Genomic DNA, 16,839 nt, shown 5'->3' with positions numbered 1-16,839 from the left:
TATCACAGAAGGCGCCGAGGAGACTTGTGTACCCCTTATTGCAATACTGAGAACACTGGTGTGCATTTAGCACTGCAATATTGTGAGAGGGCACTCACTCATTTGCATGGGGGCACAGCCCCATGCAAATGAGGGAATCACTTTGACTGTGCGCCCATGCTGGCAAATAGGCAAACATGCACTTAGGAGGTGCACTGAAATTGTGGCACAAAAGGGTGCCCCTGTAAGCAGCTCTCTCAAGGGGCGAAAGGTGGTCACATGGACCCCCCAAGACAATCCCCTGTAGCTGTGTGCACTCACTCACTGCACCCGCCTGATCCCGAATTTGTTTGGAAAATGGAGTCTGGTTGCCACCTGCACTGTGGAACATGGAGCAGCTTTTAAACAGCTGCTTCATATTTTCCTGTATGTGCTGTCCCCAGGGCAGCGCAAGTTTGCTGCTTCCCTGAGGCAGCACAATCATCACAAGAGGGTGCAATTTTCCTCTTTGCACCTGCTGCACCTGCTTAAAGGTGCCCTGTGGTTCAAGCAGGGAAAATCCACCTTTTTAGTAATATGGACACTGGTGTGCGCTGGCTAGGTGTGATACTTCTCCATTGTCAGAGTATAGCCTCTGAGTGACAGATTATTAATAATCAAATTTGTAGAAAGCAGTGTTAACTGGATGGTGCTCTGGTACTAGTAGTAAACTGCTCTAAATCAAACAGAAAACCTGCTGGAAGGGGGTTTTAAGACTGAATATAGAGCCACGTTTTTAGTATCTTGCTGAAAGACCACATAATATCTTTGACACAAAGTCACAGGAAGAATGTTCCAGAGGCGAACAGCCTGAAAGTAAAAGGATTTTTAACCCATGCCTACTCCTTTCTACTCTGGGAGGGTAACTAAATTTGCATTGATAAAGCACAAGTGTCCAAACTTGCCTTTAAAATAGCAGGGCCCAACTTGATGGATGGCTTTGTGAACCAAACATAATGAGTTAACATCTGAGCAAAGGCAGAGATCATTGGAGGCGAATTACCAGTGGTTAAAAAAAATATGATTGTTAAGACGGAGGGGGGGCCTACCCATGGAACAGGAAATTATTTCTGTTTTATATGCATCGAATTTAAGAGGATTTTGACCAAGCCAAGCTGTTAGGTCCAAAATACATTGAAGGAATGTTTCAAATGGAATTGATAAAGTAGTCCACAGTTATGATTAGCTGTGTGTCATCAGCATAATTCATAAGCTTAATTCAATGTGATTTACTCAGTAGTGCCAAAGGCCTGGGGTCGATATTAACCAGGGATGGACTCAAGAAGACCCTTGAAACATTCCTTGGCCATTCATTGGCACTCAGATGTAAAAGGTAGAAGATCCATAATTTGGGTTCTGTTTTGCAGATAAAATTGATATCACCTTAAGGCAGTATCTTTTATTCATACATCAGACAACCTGCAAACTAAAATAGTACGATTATTTGTGTTAAAGGTGGCATATAGTTCTAATAGTATTGAGGCCACAAACTGTCAATTGTCTGCTGCATTTGAAGGTAGGGGGTACTGATATAACAGCATTGTCAGGGCTGTAATGGAGCGAAATCCACACTGGCTATGTATAACAAATGGTGACATGCCAAAAAGGTGGATTTTATTTTTATTAACCTATTTCTTTAAGATGTTCATAGGGTATGGCAAGAGAAGTATATGCCTCAAGTGGGACATGATATCTGGATCTGCCAAAGGGTTCCTTAGGAATAAAACCATCAGGGCCAACTTCCATTGTGATGAGACTTCGTCTATAATAAGGGAAAGGTTGGAAATTGCCTGTAGATGGCCGTCTAGGCTCCAGGGAGGAGTCAGAAGAGATGGAGGAGATAATTTGTAAAACTGTATTGGAATCCAGCTGTTGAAAGTAATTCAATGTGGAAGGATCAGTTTTATAATCCCTGACAATACAGATATCCAAGGACAGAATAACTGATGTGTTTCCTAATTAAACTAGGGGATCTGATTCAAAACTGTTAATGATAGCCTTAATGTTGTCCTCAAAGAAGTTATTAAGGTCATCACAAAGTGTCTGGGAATGCACAAATGTATCTGAGGTACAGAGTGGATTAGCAAGGGAGCAGGCAAGAAGCGTCAGGAATTTCCCAGCACAGCACTCTGATTTAGTAGAGGCAATCAGTTTTTTATAGGTTCTGAGTGCAACTTTTAGGTTTGTTCTAGATTCCATGAAATAGTTAATTGTAGTTTTTTGCATTCTACTTTTGTTACTTTAAGAGATGTATTGTAACAAGGGACAATGGGTCAGAATTGGTTCTGGGTCAAGAGCCTGCCAAGTATAACTCTGATAGGCCAATTACTTCTCTGTACTTTCCTGTAAAGGAATGGCGTGTAAAGTAACTTGCATAATGCCTCATGGGAGCATTGATCCCAGAGACAGGACATGATATGACCACTGAAGTTGGGATTGAGTTTGCCGAGGTTAAATATTTAAAGATGTAGATGAGATAGAATAAGAAAGAAGCCACTGGAGATCAAAACATTACTTTATGATCTGGATGAGTCTGTGTGGTGCAAAAATTGATTCAAGTGTATGATCATCTTGATGAGTGGAATCAGTAATCAGTTATTCAAAGCCTATCACAGCCATACCACATGTTAAGTCTATGACATGTAAATTAGTGGGGGCATCTACCCAGATATTGAAATCTGCCAATATAAACAGACAGTATGCAATAGTCGTAGAGGAGAAAAAAGTTTGAGAAAAGATTCCACAAAATTGGCATAGGGACATGAAGGACATTTTGAAACAATGCCCACAACTTATTTTGAGGCTAAGCTGTTGAGAAAGAAGCCTAACAATTCTGCCTGAGGAAATTGATTTTTTTTTTGTATTTTCAGGTTACCGTGCTTATGAAATATGATCACCAGACCACCACCACGGAATGTGAGACCGGGGAGGTGAACTGATCAATACCCACTAACACAAGCGCTGCCCAATTCTCAGATAAATTTGTATGTGGTCCAAGATTCAGGGCCCAATTACGAGTTTGGTGGGTGGCAGAGGCCTCCCACCAAACTTGTTGGGTCGGAAGACCACCAGTTCAGTTTTCCACCCACTGGCCTTATTACGAGTTTCCTGATGGCCCAGCTGGAAACTACCCACAGCATTGACACAGGCTCGTAATAGAGCCAGCAGCAATATTGTGGTGCGTCAGGTGCAACAGCACCTGTCGCGCTTTTCACTGCCTGTAATTCAGGCAGTGAAAAGTACAATGGGCTGCCCATGGGGGTCCCTGGATTGCCTGGGCAGTGCAGGGGCCCCCACAGGACCCCCAGCGCCCCGTCTCCACCAGCCTTTGCATGGCAGTGGAACAGCTGTGCAAAAGCTGGCGGACACAGGAGTCATAATCCCCAGGGCAGCGCTGCTTGCATCGTTGCCCTGGTGGATTAAGACCGCCAGCACCAACAGCCCGTCAGCCGGTGAAAAACTGGCGGTGCTGGCGGTTGGACCATGGCGTTTTCAACACAGTCATAATGTGGTTGTCAGACCTCAACTTTGGGGGCAGTCTGACCACCACAGCGAGTCTGGCGGTCCTAGGACTGCCAGACTCATAATAAAGGCCTCAGTGTTAAAAAGAAGATCCAGCTTTTCAGTGATTAATACATCATATAAATCATTAATTTCTACCACATGCTTTGCTAATAAGAGGGCATTAATTAATGCCATACTAATATCATGCCTGTGTCCAAATATGGGGTTAATGGATTCAACACAACCTAAGGATTGACCATAAAGTATCATGATTTAAAACCTGTAAATAGGGCACTTTGCAGGTGTCACCTGAACTGAAATGACGTTTGAGAAATTCAAGTTAATTGCAGTATACTGAAAGATAAATTGATAAACAGATTTGCAATTAGCCTCGGAAAAGTTGGAGCTACGCAACAAAAAAGCTTCCCGGACATAAAAGAAAGCTGATCAATCTTTCCTTTTTTGACAATGGACTACTTCGTTTGAGATTTCAGCCAAAATCAATGTATGGATAGCTGCAGAGGAAAAACAAATGTAGGGTCTGGATCACTGTCAGGCCAAGCCATTCTTGCAAATTCTTATTTTGTTTGTGTGATACCAACAAGGGCAGTGATTTAAAAAAAGTCCTTATCATTTTGCTCCAAACCTTCCAATATTCCTGGTGATTCCCTTTTACTATCAAGGCACTTCCGTCAGAATTAAACATAAGAGAAAATGAACATCTCTACATTTTAACCCACATTAGCTGTTTAATCATGCTGTCTTTTCTGTTGTATTAAATAGTAAGTTATTCTATTGCTAAAGCTAGGCAGCTGAATGGAAGCACTAAAAGAAAGAGGTCTCCACTTAGGAAGTGAGTAGGTGCAGTGCCTAAAAGCAATCCTCCATACAAAGGGCATTGGTGCGGGCAGAGTGCCCATCGCCCTACATCTACCTAGAGAGAGGAACATATTACTTTGTCTCTTGTAGAGATTCAATGGGTAATATGCAGCCTACTTGCCCATCCACCCATGGATTCCGATGCAAACCCATGTGCATGGAGAATTGTTGGCATAGGTTTACGCACCTGCCTGAGGCTGTCATAACAATGAGAAATATCAATCTTTATTTCTCATATGTATTTCCTCTTTGCATCTGTGCTATTTTCTGTAGCACACACATAAAGAGGAAATAGCTGCAAATAAAACATTTTTGTACAAGAATCTACTACTTCCTGCACAAATCCTGACCTTATTGCAAACACCCTTGCATTTCGGCACAAGGGTGTTTGGAGTGGCACTATTCAGCCACAAGTGCACAAGCCCATGGAGAGAGCAAACCTGCATCATTTCTTTGATGATGTGGCACAGTTCTGCTCTCAGTGCAGACAATTAACTCCAGATACATTCCTGAGACATTACAAGTGTCCTTAGAAAGCAAAACAACATAAAATTGTCTTTGAGCATCCCCTTTAGAAACAACTGATGTAAATAAAATCACAGAATCTCCCAAAGAAGGCCTTTAGAGGAAATGTTCATCAAATGTTCCAATTGTGTTTCATAAAAACAATTCAGGGCACTTCACCCAATTTGAGCAGGCAGATCCCAATATCTATTTGTGGGTTGTCCTGAATTTTCAGATTTCTTTGTCACTCTGCTGGATGAAGTTAATTACTTTGCTCCCCAAAAGTGGAAACAAAGGTCTCCCCACACAAAAGGAGCAATTAACAATGGTTCACCCAGCTCCTGAGGACCAAGTTGTGTGTAAGAAATTCTGGGGGTCATTCTGACCCCGGCGGTCTCAGACCGCCGGGGCCAGGGTCGGCGGGAGCACCGCCGACAGACCGGCAGGAGCACCGCCGACAGACCGGCGGTGCCCCGCAGGGCATTCTGACCGCGGCGCTTTGGCCGCGGTCAGTGCAGGAAAACCAGCGGTCTCCCGCCGGTTTTCCGCTGCCCGTCAGAATCCTCCAAGGCGCGCGCAGCATGCTGCGCCGCCTTGGGGATTCTGACACCCCCTACCGCCATCCTGTTCCTGGCGGTTCGCCCGCCAGGAACAGGATGGCGGTAGGGGGTGTCGCGGGGCCCCTGGGGGCCCCTGCAGTGCCCATGCCAATGGCATGGGCACTGCAGGGGCCCCTGTAAGAGGGCCCCGCTTGTATTTCACTGTCTGCATAGCAGACAGTGAAATACGCGACGGGTGCAGTAGCACCCGTCGCACCTTCCCACTCCGCCGGCTCGATTACGAGCCGGCTTCATGGTGGGAAGGTCGTTTTCCCCTGGGCTGGCGGGCAGCCTTTTGAAGGCCGCCCGCCAGCCCAGGGGAAAACTCAAAATACCCGCCGCGGTCTTACGACCGCTGTACGGTATTTTGGCGGCTCCCGCCGGGCGCGCGGTGACCGCGCCCGGCGGGAGTCAGAATGACCCCCTCTGTGTTTGTTAATTATCTGTCACACTGTCCCAGAGTCGGGACAGCCCAATCCCACTGAACAAAGGAGGAAGCCCAGGCCTCTGGAGCCAACACAGGAGGGGGCTCCTCTTTGAAGGTTTAGTGGTAAGGTCCCAGGAAGTCATGTCAGCTAGGGGTGGGGGCTGAGGTCCCAAGTGGAGATGTGAATAGGGCACACTTGGCAGTGCCATATTGAATTGCCCATGATGCAATGCAGGCGGTACACCCTAGAATTGGCCAGGAGCATCATCACACTCCCCCCATGGCAGTGGGAGAGGGGCAGCCATCGCAGCAGTGGACAACCATCCCACATTGAGCAGGCAGAGAGAGGATTGTACGAAAATGTCTGTTATCTAAATAAACAAGGGTTAATGGATAAGTGTTAGCCACGAGCACTGAGATCACTGCAGCAAAGAATATATTGTTTGTTACTTTCATTAATGGAGACAATGTATGGCACAAATCTAACACTGTAAGAATTATTTGAACTAATTAATTCTGATCCTATCCAATTGTATATTAATATGAAAGAAAGCAGACTAAGGAGGTGAAAATTGATAACATGAGTAAAAAGTTGAGTAAGCTATTGAGGCTCTTGAAAAGTAAATAACGCTTATTGTAACCTACTTTTGGACCCATAATGAGATGTTTAAGATAGGTAAATGGAACAATGGAGTGTACAGGCATAAGAGATGTGCAGCTGCTCTACATTATGCACATTTTGAAGGATGTGTTTGTAGTTTTTTATGTTTCAGTAGCTGGAGACTAATCAATAGTCTTCTGGGTACATCTAAGCACCAATGTTTTTGTGATGAAATCTACTTGCCAGAAACAAAAAGCCTCGGAAATACGTTTGTTAATAAATTAAGGGGCATATTTTCAAGCCACTAGCACTTTTTTGTGCTGCCCTAGGGTCAATTTTTGTATGCTAAGTCAGCGTCAAGGAGACCTTTTACCGCACTAGATTTACAAAGTGGAGCAATGCAAATATGGTGTCACTTTGTAACCACTAGCACCAAATTATGCCTGTGCCAAGCATAGTGTATGCAAGGGGGGTGTTCCCCTGTTAGGAGGGTCGGAAAAATGGTGGAGTGAAATTTAGGAGATTTCACTGCACCTTTTTAGCCATCATTTTTAACACCTGCCCAAGACAGGCAATAAAGTGTCGCTCCCATTGTTCCCCATAGGCTTCCCCACACATTGCTGGACTAGTGCCATAATTTTTGGCGCTAGTCGGCCAATGCATCACAAGAGTTTAAAAAATATTGACACTATTATGATAACGTGTGTCATGGTGTGCCATACTGTAAACACAGCGCTACTATGGTGGCATTAGGGGGGTGCAAGAAAAGTGGAGCATCATAGCTGATGTACCATTTTCTTGTAAGTATGCCCCAAAATATGTACAGTTGGCTGAAAGTGCTGACTAAATAGGTGGCCATTGAGAGAATAGCATTCAAAATGAGAGGAGTACTGTTCAAAATTTCAAACATAAATAATCTTTCCCGGAAATGTTCTGGAGAGCTAGCGCCTGGCTGTTTAGCAGGGAAGCCCTTGCATATAATACAATTGGTAATGTGTTTGCACAGTATTCTTGCTTTAATATTTAGTGTGCTTGTTTGGAGGTATATTGTGTCCATTATGTGACATTATTCATGGCTAAGCAGTTTTCAGTCAGGAAAAAGTCAATATTTATTGAAGAATGCTTCCATGTGGGTGGTAATAGCACACATTTATGAACAACTAGATTGATAAGAAATTACATATATGCACAGAACTGCCTTCATCTTCTATAATCAATCATACTTCACCCCACAGAAATAACGCTGGATAAATTTGGCCTACAGAGTGACAATGTGTTGCGAAAGCCATTTTTTAAAACGTAAATGTATAAAAAATTGTGAAATGATTGGAAAAACACTTGTAAATGAACTGGGTGCGATACCAGTTCACGCTAACAATTTAATACCAATTGCCCAGACCAAACATTTCCACCTTGCTAAATTTGTTAAATTGACTCACCACATTTTAAAATGCATGTGTTTTAAAATAAACAGTAAATGTGACTATTATATACAATGAAAGCAACTGTTTAACTGAAGGTTTTTATTTAGAGATAAAGAGCTATGAGTTCCTTTATTCCCCTTGTTGATCATTACATTTCATGATTAGCTCACATTGTAATGTGTAACTAGACCATATGGCAATACAATGCAACCAACATAGGGGGTCATTCCGGCCGGGGACCACGGAAGCACCGCCAACAGGCTGGCGGTGCTTCCCAGCCCATTCTGACCGCGGCGGTAAAGCCGCGGTCAGAAAAGGGGATCCAGCGGGTTTCCCCTGCATGGGCTGAATCTCCATGGCGGCACTGCAAGCAGCGCCGCCATGGAGATTCCGACCCCCTTCCCGCCATCCTGTTTCTGGCGGTTTTTACCGCCAGGAACAGGATGGCGGGAACGGGTGTCATGGGGCCCCTGGGGGCCCCTGCACTGCCCATGACACTGGCATGGGCTGTGCAGGGGCCCCCTAACAGGGCCCCATAAAGATTTTCACTGTCTGCTTAGCAGACAGTGAAAATCGCGACGGGTGCAACTGCACCCGTCGCACCCCTGCAACTCCGCCAGCTCCATTCGGAGCCGGCTTGCTTGTTGCAGGGCCTTTCCTGCTGGGCCGGCGGGCGATCTTTTGGCGGTCGCCCGCCGGCCCAGCGGGAAAGCCAGAATGGCATCCGCGGTCTTCTGACCCTCATAATGTGTTGATTATATAAACTGCCCCGCTTGTTGCAAATAATTTCTGCATACATTAACTCTTAAATATGTATTGCTTTTAGCCTTTACTTCTTTTATGCTAATTTGATATTTATGAGGCTTTTCTGTTCTCCAGTGAATTAAGAACATGTTTTAATTAATTAATAACAACAGTGATGAGAGGAGTCCATCACATCAAGTGCATATCTCATTGCTTTACATACCAATACCAATTCCAAAATATTAGAGTACCCAAAAACACCAGGGCCCATATTTATACTTTTTGAGCGCCGCGTTTGAGCCGCGTTTTGATGCAAAAACGGAGCAAACTTACAAAATACAATTGCATTTTGCAAGTTTGTGCCGCTTTTGCTCCGGAAAATTGAGCAAATTCGGCGCTAAAAAAGTATAAATATGGGCCCAAGAATCTTGGACAGCAAATAGGTGGTTACAGGGGTCGCAGGTACAATCCCTGGCTTACTTGTGACCATTGGCACAACCCTTGCAACAGCTGGCCTTGTGTCACAAAGGCAGCGATATAAACAGATCTTTCATAATCCTTGTGTATATTGTGTGGCACACATCAAACTGGGGAATAGTTGACACCATGTTGCTATTCTACAAAATAATCAGCTGTGTGCAAGGTTCCTCATTGCCCAGGGTTTCAAAGCAAAACATAACTTTTCAGGCTTAGGGTGTGAAGCTCCTTCAACTGGTTAGTAGGATTCGTGGGAGTTGAGACTCTGGTTCCTTCTTTCAGGCTCGGAGAGGGAAGGCAGGCAATCGGATATGGGCTGATGGGCCTGTGGCAGAGGCTAGTTGGTCGACTGTTTTTCTTAAGCTAAGCAGTTCAATCTGCATGGGCTGTCCCCTTCTCCACTGCAAGTGCACAATGCGAAAGGGTATTATTACAGCATGTGCATACATATACTGAGCCTCACCCATGTCAGGCCAGCTAATCATCAGAGGCAGAGCGACAATGGGCTGCTCCTTCTATCACGACATGAGGTGTGCTTGCCCCCTGACTCCCTCCTGGTGTGCAGAGGCCTCAAGAAGCCATTAGCACCTATTCTTTGCAAAGGAATGAGGTAGGGAGGAGGACTTGAATGTTTGGGTTGTTATAGGCTGGTGAGTGTCAGCGAGGAAGCTTCTCAGGTTATTTGTATCCCCCTCCCCTCCATGAAAGAAGGTAGATAAGTTAGTTTCTGTTGTCTCTTTTTTCTGCCAGATATCAATTACTGCAGTTTACTGAGAAAACCTATGCCCTTCACTGACTTTGACATTGGGGAACTGGGTTTGAATCCCGGTTTCAGCTCTACATCCTATGATTCAGTGCAAATTGTTTAATATCCCCATGCCTAAAATAATGGTTAAAAATGAATTAGATATTGTCTAACGTCATCTGGTGTTCATGTGAAACTCTCTAATGAATTTAAGTCAAATTGTGCTATGTAAAAAAAAAAAAAAGACAAAAAATGAAAAACAACACTCACATCTCTCTTACCTGCCCCTCTCACTAAAAGTCAAACTGCCCACTGAAGCCTGTGGCGCATTCAGTCGCTCACCGATCCACTTTTCTAAATGTCAAGCATCCTTCTGGAGGCCTCTGCGTCCACAGATGTGGTGCCATGACTAATTCAGCGATTTAGGTAGCATAGCCTGTGGTATTTCCTGTTCTACATATTCTACACTCCTATTTTATATTTCTACAGCACCCAAGTCATCTTCTTACTGCATTTCTTTTTGCACAGCTGGCCCATTTCAACAGTCCTCTCTTCAGCCTCTTACTTTGGAACACAGAAAAAATATAGTGTTTTTTGCATTCTTTAATCCCTTGTCGGGCCATCACTTTCAGACCATGGTGGGCGTGAGAAGGGTGGGCGCTTGCAGTGTCCTCCCAGGGGGACCATTTTCACGCAAGACCCCTGGAGCAGCAGCAGCTCTGTGCTTTTCTTGAACCCTCCACTGTCAAGTCATTGCCTGGGGGCTGTAGGGGCTGGGGAGGGTGTAAGAGAAGTGGCCTCACTTGGGGGCCAGGTGTTGGTTGTCAACTCAGTCCCAGAGTCTGTAGGGCGTTGATGGAGGGTTGGGGTGTGTTTACATAGGTCTCACTGTGAGGCCACTTCTCCTAGACAGAATGAAACATACGCTGTAGCGTTATGGTCAAAGCTGTGATGTTGGAATTAGGGAAGTATGCTTGAGTTATGGTGTCAGCTCAACATCCTGTAATTTTGGGCAACTCACTTAATCTTCATACCTAAACAAAAAAAATGATCTTGTACAATGTAACTGATGCTCATGTAAATTGCCCAAATGAATTTGGGCTGAGTACAGACTATATAAGACTGCAGAAAAAATTAACGGTTTGGGATTTTGGGCGTGCCTAGGCCTAATTGTGATCAAATCTGACCTTGCCTCTTCTTCATTGGGTACAGACACTAGGCTAGTCATAGACAGGTATTTTGTGACCAGAAGAACAGGAGGATTGGACGCTCTTGGCCAGTAAGGTGTGTGGCTGTGCCTGTGTAAAGACAAGCTGACTTTCGAAGGACCTAGTGGACTGTGCACCTATATGTTTCTTTTGTTTGTCGCTGTCGTGTTCTTGTGGTTGCACACTGTTTTTACCTGTTTCCCTTGAATTATTAGATGTGGGGCTTCTTATGAGGTGTGAGACAACATGTTGGAGAGGATCAAGCTGCATTCACACACATGTGAAATCAAGAAACAATTTGGAGGAAGAAACACACATGAAAATATAAATACCACTTAAGGTACCAATAGTACCTGATGTTAAAAGGAGCTTTTTTATGATGCCCATTCATTGCCTTCAGTAAAAGTCACTTTGCATTGACAATTTTCATGGCTGATGGCACTAGCTTGGGCTGTCTCAATTATAACCACATGAAGTGTTTAAAATTTAAAAAGCCAACTTGCGACAATATTTCCTCTGCTTCCGTTCTCTAAATTGTTTACATGCAATCCTGAAAGGTGTGGAAACATTTATGTATGTTTGGTCATTCCAAGTGCTGTAAATGGAATCCCTGTTTTTCTTGTAAACCGTATTTATTGAAAATGTTGTTTAATACACAACAATCTCCATTTTTACCAATAACATAATGCACCCGAGTTCTTCAGATCCCATGGCCTTCTTCATGCTTTCTGTTAGTTGAAAGCTTTGCCTCCTGCACCCAAAGAGTCATTTGATTCCCTATCCATCATTTCAGGATAGGTTTCCTTTACCATCGCTTGATACCACGTGTTGGTTAAGGCTAAGAATCAGGGGCAACGAATCCCATGAATGGGTGTGTGGTGTATTCAGGGCATCCATAATAACCTCCCAGGCCTGCGCTACCTCTGGCCTGCCAATGCCCCTTCGGGCTTCTCTATGTAATAGGGTTCCCTCGTACCTTGCCCACTTCTCCAGCTCGCAATCGGAGAAGGCTAGAGTTCGTCCCCTATAATCCTTCTATTGTCTAGTGATCTCTCTTTTAGCTATTATGAGGTTATGTTTGCCGGTGTGAGGGAACCAGTGCAATAATCAGTGTGCTGGGGGAGCCGGGACCGGTTTCTCTGTGACCACTGCCAGTAATCCAGAAACATCATTCCAGTATGAAGTCAGACCAAGGCATGACCAAATCATATGTAGGAATGGAGCATCCACCAGTTGACAGCAAGGACAAACTGCTTCAGCAGTGCCATTTTTTTTTAATCTTATCAGGAGATAAATACGCTTTGTGCCCTTTGTAAAAGTTAATAAGTTTAAACCAAGTGTTCCTGGAAATTCTCAGGGTTCTCTCCATTATGGTCTCCCATGACCGTTCCGGTATTGGCCTTGCCAGATCCTCTTCCCACCTGATTTGTAGGCTGTCAAGAGGTCCCAAGGTTTCACTCTGCAAGTAGTGGTATAGGCAAGTCACCGCTCGGAATGGGCCAGCTGCTTGTTGCTTGTAAGTACAGCAAGGGTGCACCCTAGGTTCTGTGTTTCCCATCCTCCAGTGCTGCCGGATAGCAGCCGTTGCCAACCTATAAAGCAGGAAGTGACCTCTCTGAAGAATAAAGTTCTGCTTGTGGGTCCCCAAAGGGGAGTATGAAGAAGTCGTGGAAAAGGTCACCTAATGTTGCCGCCATTGGCCCAGGTCTGCAGCTTGGCAGGTTCATTGCCGGGCTGGATCAGCAAAATGGCAGTAATAGGGGCTTCAGGGGAATACAGTACCTTAGTATTGTACTTTCTCATGCATCTCTCCCAGCATTTTTGCATCGTCCTGTAGGCCTGCAGGGGCAGCCTGCGGGAGGGAGTAAAGCCATCTATGGGCCCATTTGGAGAGTGCCTACTAGCAACCCATCTTGCGAGCCCTTGCAGCTGGGCTGCCGGGTATTAAGCCTTGAAGTCCAGAGCTGCTATACTGTCCAGCAAAGCTGGGTGTTGAAGAGTGGTGAGTGCTACCCCTCTGAAGGCTGTGAATATGGAGTTGAGTCGGCAAAAAAAAAACGGGCAGCCATAATGGAAGGGACCTGAACAGGTATAAGAGGTGTGGCAAGAACTCCATTTTGAGGAGGGCAACCTGGCCCGCCACTAATAGGGGGAGTGTTTGCCAGAAGACTGTGTGCAATTTCAAGTTATGGATCGCTGTTCCTCAATTCCCTTCTAGAGAGTACATTAGGGAGTGATATATCTTGACCCCCAAGTACGGGAGACAGCTGAGCTCCAGGTCCTGCAGAGGAATCCTTGGATCTGTGATCAGGCCGAGAGGGAAAAGCTTTGTCTTGAACCAATTCACCAGTAGGCCTGAGACTGTAGCAAAGAGCTTCAGAAATGTTTTGGTCCCCCCAAGGTCTCTGTTGGTATTGTGTTGAAACATTAGGAGGTCATCTGCATACAACGCAATCCTCTGCAGCGCACCCCATGACCAAATGCCCCTATAATGCAGGCCAGAGCAGAACACAGCAGCGAGTGCCTTCATAGGTATGGCGAACAATAGAGACATCAGCGGGCAACATTGTTGAATTCCCCTTCACATGTCAAAGCAATCAGAGATAATTTGGGCATCCACACTCATGCTGTAGGGTTGGTGTATGGGAGCTGTGTCCACACCACAAATTCAGATTCCAGACCCATAGTCTCCATTACCACGTACAAATAGCCCCATTTAAAGCTGTCAAACGCTTGTCCTACATCGACTTCAAACACAGCAGTTAATTCTTTATCATAAGAGCTATCTTTTGAAATAGCTATGAGCCGTCAGATGTTGAAGGCCTTGTTATGCTTAGGGGTGAAACCCGCCTGGTCTGGGTGGATCAGACCATCCATATGCGGGAGCAACCAGTAGGCCAATATCCTACTCAGGATTTTATAACTGGCATTGGACATCGATAAAGGTTGGTATGCTGCGACCTCCAAGGCCGACTTCCCCGGCTTCAGCAATGGCACTATTAGTGCCTCTTTGCTGGACGGCAGTAGGATCCCAGGTTCTTTAGCCCAATTGTACAATTTCACCAATTGGGGGCCAGCGCTGCAGAGTATGCACTGTAGACCTCAATTGGTAGGCCATCCAAGCCTGGTATTTTCCCTTTGACCATTACTTTACTGGCTCCAGTCCCATTTCTATGTCTCGCTTATAAAAATTAAATAGAATGCTAAAGTCCTGTCTCTATTTAGAGATATGCCGAATCCGGTTGCGGACCCTCCGTGCCATTGAGGAATCATATGAGAATGTTACTAGCCCCAGTAAGTAACAACCATAATTTCAGGTTATAGGCACTAAAATATTAAAAGTGGATATATTTTTTAACTCGAATTAGACACATAGGCAGTTTGTGGAGTCTTGGTTACTACTAAAAAGAGCATTTGCAATGTATGTGAGTATGATCTAGTAGTACATTTTCATAAATTTTACATCTCTTTATCACTGTAGTACCTTTTCAACAGCAAAAGAAGGTTCCTTTTCATAATAGCAAATATAGGTTGTTTAAGTGTTTTGATCCATTCCTTTAACCTCGGGTATCATGTAACTAGAATATAAGGCTAGTGCCATATGTAATTTAGAGGCAAACATTTGATGTGTGGATCCTGGATGGTTCTTTCTTGTGTTGGTTTAATAATAGGCCAGGGCTCCGCTTAGTAAGTATTCGCAATTCTAGCACTTTTCTTGTCGAAAGCTCACTCTTTAGGTGGATTTCATAAGCACCTGCTATACAATCTTTGTGTTTTTATTTTTATTTTCTAGATATTTCTAACTACTCAGAGGAGAGCACAATTAGCCATGTTTCTTTGGTCCTCCGAATGACATTGGTGGTAAACTCAAAAAAACGCCACAGTGACTCCCGCCAGCATACTGCCGTGAAGGCGAACATTCGTCCACCAGATAATGACATACACACACATAAAACTGATGAAACCAGCCACCCATAACTAGCACCTATACCGTTACGCCACCAAAACAACGCCCTCCTAATAATGACCCTCAAATCACTAAAGCAGACATTCAACAGCAGTAAACCATTGGCAGTGCACAGCGCCAAGGTGGGAATGGCCACCCAAAAACAAAACAAGACAACAATGGCCAGAACAAAGAAAACAAACCTGACACAAATACACACACCCTACACACCCACCACCAGCACTACAAAACACCCCTCCCACAACACCCACAGACCTTTGCAATCATGAGAAGACCGCTACACCTTTCCACATCCATCCCAGAGACAACTGCACACACATACCATAACTATCCATACATCCGTCATGCATCACACACCACACACCCCACCACATCACACATCACCCTCTACCCAACACACACACCAAACAACACCCATGTCCCCATAAATGGCACTCCGTTACACTGATGAGGAGTTGGGGGTCATGGTGTAGGAAATAGTCAGGGTAGGGCCACAGCTGTTTGGAGCACAGGTACAGCAGATTTCCATTGCCAGGAAGATTGAGCTATGATGGAGAATCGTGAACAGGATGAATGCTGTGGGACAACATCCATGCACAAGGGATGACATTCACAAGAGGTGGAACAAACTACGGGGGAAGGTGCGTTCCATTGCAGCAAGGCACCAGCTTGCTATCAGGAAGACTAGAGGTGGACCCTCATTTCCTCCCCCACAGCTGACAGCATGGGAGGAGCAAGTCTTGGCAATACTGCATCCTGAGGGACTCACTGGAGTAGCTGGCAGACTGGACACTGTTTTTTTTTTTATAATTATTTTTATTATAATTTTTTTTATCAAGATCCAACGAAAATAACAGAGGAAAAAAGGATTACAATTCCATACTATTTCTCTTAAGCATTCTCCGCCAGGAATTTCTAATAGGACAGCTCTAGCTACAAACAATCGGGGTAAGTGACTGGAAGAAAAAGGGGCGAGAAGAGAGCCCCCCTTCTTTTTACGCATAATTATACACCCTTATCTAGCAAAAAAATCCCTCCAAATCTGTGAAAACGTTTTGCCGCCGCCCACTCTCCTGGCATACCTCATTTCCTGATTTCTGACCTGTAGCATTTTACTCAGCCATTCTTGAGGGGTGGGAGTTAGATCGGAACGACAATTTCTTAATAGAAGAGATCTAACAACCGCAGTGGCTATAAAAACTAAATTTTCCCACTGAGGTGGGAGCCTTGCCCCAGGGTCGTAGCCCACGCCCATCAACCAAACCGTAGGGATTATAGGGATCTGAGCAATAGTTGTTAATATCTTAAACAGTCCATCCCAGTAATCCTTAATTAGGCGACATGTACCGATCACATGTATCCAGCCCGCCATCCATATTGCCTTACAATGAAAATAGAGATCAGGGCAACTGGCCATAACTCGGGACAAGGCTTGTGGGGTATGATATAATAGCCATTTACTAAAAAATATCATGCAATGCCAATTTGCACCTCTGAGTACTGAAAAATGTAAATAATTAATCTTTTCCCAGCACTCCCTTGAGAGGTCAAGATCCTCTTGACAAGCCCATTTACTTGCCGCCTTTGCTCAGAGATCAGTCTTATTCTGTTCAAGAAGCAGCCTTCTCCATGCCCCTGCACTCCTTTTCCCAAAGGGGTCACCAGTTCGGAAACTACCACCTGCATATTAATAATTGAATCGATATCCAAATCTCTCAAACTATGGAGCATGATACTAAAAG

The 16,839-nt window shown here is 44.7% G+C and overlaps 1 protein-coding gene across 1 annotated transcript in view; it reads left to right on the top strand.

The window, feature by feature from the left end:
- DPP10 (dipeptidyl peptidase like 10) overlaps positions 1 to 16,839 on the top strand; it is a 1,473,102-nt gene that overhangs the window by 1,103,807 nt on the left and 352,456 nt on the right. The gene's annotated exons all lie outside the window — the stretch shown is intronic.

Source organism: Pleurodeles waltl, chromosome 3_1 (genome assembly GCF_031143425.1).
Source record: "Pleurodeles waltl isolate 20211129_DDA chromosome 3_1, aPleWal1.hap1.20221129, whole genome shotgun sequence".
NCBI lineage: Eukaryota > Metazoa > Chordata > Amphibia > Caudata > Salamandridae > Pleurodeles > Pleurodeles waltl.
The sequence above is the reverse complement of the archived record's forward strand: the minus strand, read 5'-3'. Positions and strand labels throughout refer to the sequence as shown.